Source organism: Podarcis bocagei (genome assembly GCF_964188305.1).
Source record: "Podarcis bocagei genome assembly, chromosome: 7".
Classification (NCBI taxonomy): domain Eukaryota; kingdom Metazoa; phylum Chordata; class Lepidosauria; order Squamata; family Lacertidae; genus Podarcis; species Podarcis bocagei.
The window spans coordinates 64,872,108-64,876,988 of NC_138132.1; the positions used below are offsets into that span (position 1 = coordinate 64,872,108).

At 46.6% G+C, this 4,881-nt stretch overlaps 1 long non-coding RNA gene across 1 annotated transcript; it reads left to right on the forward strand.

Annotated features, from left to right (window-relative positions):
- The first annotated feature begins 219 nt into the window (after positions 1 to 219).
- Positions 220 to 3,030, forward strand: LOC308592499. The gene is made up of 3 exons (XR_014010528.1): positions 220 to 1,279; positions 1,806 to 1,862; positions 2,960 to 3,030. It is a non-coding gene; the product is annotated as an uncharacterized lncRNA (long non-coding RNA).
- Positions 3,031 to 4,881: the final 1,851 nt, after the last annotated feature.

Below are 4,881 nucleotides of genomic sequence, written 5' to 3' on the forward strand. Positions count from 1 at the left end.
TGAAAGGATTCTGTGGAACTGTAACAACTCTTCATGTGGATTATTGGACTCTATAAACAGACAGGTGGAATAGACACTTATACATGTATGGATCTTATGCATGAACTGACTATAGAATGAACTGACTATAGAATGAACTGATCCACTGGGTCTTCTGCTTTTTTCATTGAACTTTATAATTTGATACAATGAATAGTGTACCTTGTTTGTTCAAAAGTGCAGCCAGTTACATCTTGTGTGTTTATTGAGTATGTTTCACATAACCAGAGGTTTGTTGTTGTTTTACCCCTATCAACCCTGCTAACCAATCTTCCTGTGTCATCAACGCTCAGACTTGGAATCTTGGTAGTGCCCAAGTACTGCTGATAAACCTTGAGCTGTGCAGAGTTGTGTCACATGATTACACACAGGTAATCATATGACACCTGCTGTATCATACCCTGGTATGGCTATGTGTCCAGTAGCAAGCACTGCATCTTCATGCAGGTAAGTTACCTTCATAGCTTTGCACTTGCAGGACATTTGTAGAAGACAGTTGACTAGGTTCATAATCACCAAACGTCATCGGACAAGGTTGGGGTTTGGGGTATACTTATGGCCCCCAGTTTGAGTGTCAATTACTCAGTTTGGGAGGGCGACACGAAATGTGGGGTTTGTGGTGCAAAACTAGCACAACACTTTGGCATCGGTTTGGAGGGGATCCAAAATTTCAGGGTCACACGTTAATGAAGTTCAGCAACCTGATCTCACAGTAGCGAACTTGTAGGGAACCTGTAAGCAAGACCCAAGCACACAAAAGTCCTCTCCCTTCCTGTAGTTCCCCGCAACTGGTATTCAGAACTGTGGAGTCAACTCGAGCCATTCTGGCTAGTGGCTATCCATAGCCTTATCCTCCCTTCATGAAATTGCTCAATCCATCTACGTTGTCGGCCATCACTTTTAAAGCTGTGCTCAACTGTGATGATAGCAAAATGTCTGGCCAGCAGAGTACCTTTTTTCTTCTTCTTCTTAAGAAAACTGCATGGGAGGAAATGTGAGTTATTACAGTTTAAAAAGAAGCATATGGGCAATTACATAGAAATTATGAAAGAGAATCTGAAAACTATTTACAGGGAAGCCCTAACAAGAATAACTTCTGTATAACAATCCCTAACGGGGCGGAGTTAACAGTCCCTAATGGGGCGGAGTGTGTGTGTGTATATATATGTATATTCACCCTTGATCACCAAGCAGAAGTTATCTGCAGCCTCTGAAATTCTCCCTGCCATACGCAGAAAAAGTAAGTAGAGAGAGTGGGGGGAAAGAGGGAAAGAGGCAGAGAGAGAGAGAGAGAGAGAGAGAACAGACACAGCTCCAGATTGTGAAGTTGCCCTAGTGAGCAGGAGACGCTGCCACATCGTGGCTTCTTCTATCAAGAAGCCAATTGTTGCTGGTGTTACTTACTCATACAGTGGTACCTCGGGTTACAGATGCTTCAGGTTACAGACGCTTCAGGTTACAGACTCCGCTAACCCAGAAATAGTACCTCAGGTTAAGAACTTTGCTTCAGGATGAGAACAGAAATCACGCAGAAGCAGTGCAGCAGCAGTGGGAGGCCCCATGAGCTAAAGTGGTGCTTCAGGTTAAGAAAAGTTTCAGGTTAAGAATGGACCTCCAGAACGAACTAAATTCTTAACCCAAGGTACCACTGTACTGTACAAGTAACACCTGCTATTTGGGAATGACTTTGCTGCCTTTGTTTTGTTTGTTCATCACTGCTCCTGTAAAAGGAACATCAGATCGAGAGGTTTAAATTTCTTTTTCAGGGCCACACATGGCAAATACGACTCTGTCTGCAGTGGTGGCTTTGCTACTGACATGTGGTGAGTATGTGCGGGGGGGGGGGGGGAATCCACGTACTTAAATTTTAGTCTCTCCCTTACATCACTCCACTCAGATCAATGGCAAGCACACAGATAGAGAAACTTAAGAAGCTGTCCTTACGCTGTTGAGTTGGACTTGCAAAGTGCTCCCCTCCCCCCGCCCGGGTTTCAGATAATGGTATGCCCCAAACCTACCTGGAGGCTGAAGCTGGGATGTTCTACAGGCAAAGCAGGTGTTCTGCCCCTGAGCTAGGGATGCACTTGAAGCTGTCCATGTTCCATCTAACACCCTGTTGTCCACGCCAATGTTCTTCCGCCTGGTGTCCTCAGGTGTTGCTGGACTACAACTCCCATCATTCCCAGACAGTTTAAGCCAATGATCAGGGATGATGGGCATTGTAGTGTTGGTGGCAAGGATAATAAAGGTATAAAAAATTGGGTGCCAAGATCCAGGTTTGATGAGGGAACCCCAGCAGAGATTTAAAATCACAAAATATGCAGCAAATAAAGCATGGAAATATAGGCTGTTGGATCTTTAAAAGATGCCCTTGTGAGTTCCAAAATGTCCTTCTTCCCACAGCAGAGGAATAGATCGCACACTTGGTAAGTTAAAAATGGTTTTACTTACAAACTCTTCAATGCTTAGGTTCATGTGTTTTTCCATGTAGCAGTCAGAAAGGTTGCACAGGCAGTAAGACTTGGCTTATTTGCAAAGTGGTGAAAGTTCCTAAATTGTTTGGTATAGAAACTCAGGAATGGCTGATGAGAGCCATGCGGTTTGAGCTGGAGCAACCAGCTTAGAACCTCTTAACATGTTGAGCTTCTCAGGTAGTCTGAGGTCCAACTATGAAAGACAACACTTTAAGTTGGGAGATTAGATAGATAGATAGATAGATAGATAGATAGATAGATAGATAGACAGACAGACAGACAGACAGACAGACAGACAGACAGATATACATAGGTCCTCCCAACAGATTCCATTATATTTTTAAAAGTTCTTCTCCTTCAGCCTCCTTTACCAAACCAGAGAGTCCCATATTTGCTTTGTAAATACCCCAGTGATTTGAGGTTTCCCCCCTCTGACTGTTTTCAAGGTGCAATTGAAGTAGGTGGCAGTCTCATCCAACTTGCTGAGATGATCAAACAAATGACTGGGAAAAATGCCATACCAGATTACATGGCCTATGGGTGTTATTGTGGATGGGGAGGCAGAGGCATACCAAAGGATCAAACTGACTGGTAAGCTAATAAATAGTCCACATGAACCTTTAGGGAACACCAGGATATGCTTCCTACAGAGCCAGACCCTCAGTCCATTGACCCAACCTCTGTGGCTCTCCAGGGTTTCAGGCAGAAGTCTAGGCCAGACCTACCTGGAGATGTCAGGATTTGAACCTGGAACCTTTTACATACAGAACATGTGCTGTTCCACCAAGCTGTGGCCCAGAGTGGCTTAACCACCAACCCCACTTCCAAGGGAACTTTGGGAATTGTTGTGGTTTTTTTTTAAAGGGATAGTGACTGCCTAACAATTCTCAAGCTCCTTAGCAAACTATACCTCACAGGATGCTTTGGGGGGGGGGGAGCCATGACTCTTTAAAGTGGTATGATACTACGCGGGTGGCGCTGTGGATTAAACCACAGAGCCTAGGACTTGCCGACGGGGTGAGCTCCCGTTGCTCGGTCCCTGCTCCTGTCAACCTAGCAGTTCGAAAGCACGTCAAAGTGCAAGGAGATAAATAGGTACCGCTCCAGTGGGAAGGTAAACGGCGTTTCCGTGTGCTGCTCTGGTTCGCCAGAAGCAGCTTAGTTATGCTGGCCACATGACCCGGAAGCTGTACGTCGGCTCCCTCGGCCAATAAAGCGAGATGAGCACCGCAACCCCAGAGTCAGTCACAACTGGACCTAATGGTCAGGGGTCCCTTTACCTTTACCTTTTATGGATGGGGCCGCGTGGGGGCATCCCTGCTGCCCTGCCTACCTGCAATTCACTTCTCCTTTCAGGAGTGTGGCCCTCCAAGCCCCTCTTTCTGGCCCTGAGGACTCTCCCCAAGTCCATGCCCTCCTTGAGTTCTTTTGCCTGGCTGGAGGGATGTGAATGGGAGTGTGGGAACCGTTATCTTTTGCACACCTGAAAGGTAGCCTTTCTGTACAAGGAGAAGAGTCGCATCCTTTGCCCCAGCTGCTTTTCCTTCTGGCCCCACCCACCACTGGCATGTGGCCCTTGGAAAGTTTCCCATGAGGAAATCTGGCTCTCAGGAAACGAAAAGGGTCACCTGTCCTTATTTTACACTGTTTCACTTTGCTCTTATTCCCCCCGCCCTCAGGTGCTGTCGTAACCATGACTGCTGCTACAAGAGAGTGGATGAGCAGGGATGTGACTCCAAACTTGCCACCTATTCTTACACCTACAAGTCAGGGAACATCATCTGTGGTGAGTTGACCTTTGCAGAGCAAAACCAATGCCTTCAGGTGGACGTTTTGCCCACCTGCTCCACCCCGCTGTCCATATCTCTTGCACAGTGAGTCCCAAGATCGCAACAACCGGCTGGCTACCGGGAACTGTAGTGCAAGGGGCATTGCTTTGGGAAGCGCCAAGCACAGGACTGGCAAGGTGCTTCTTTCTCACCTCCCCAAACAACCCTGCCCCCTCATCATCAGCTGACGATGGTGGGTGTGAAACCCTCTTGCTTCGGCCGCATGCACCTGTCTCCTATTCTGCACAGCCAACTCAGAATTCACCCTCCCCCTTATGCCTATCAGGTGGCTGTGGTTTGGGGGAAATGGCCTTGATAATCAAACTGGACACACACACCCTCTGCCCACTGTATGGTGGGCCCTGAGATTGTGATGATGATGATGATGATGATAAAATTATTTATAACCCGCCTTCCCCAGCCGAAGCCGGGCTCAGAGCGGCTAACAACAGTAAAATAATACAGCATTCTAAAATCAATTCATTATAAAATCATTTCAAATCAAATTGATGGCAACCATTGGGCTAGAGTTCTGTGAA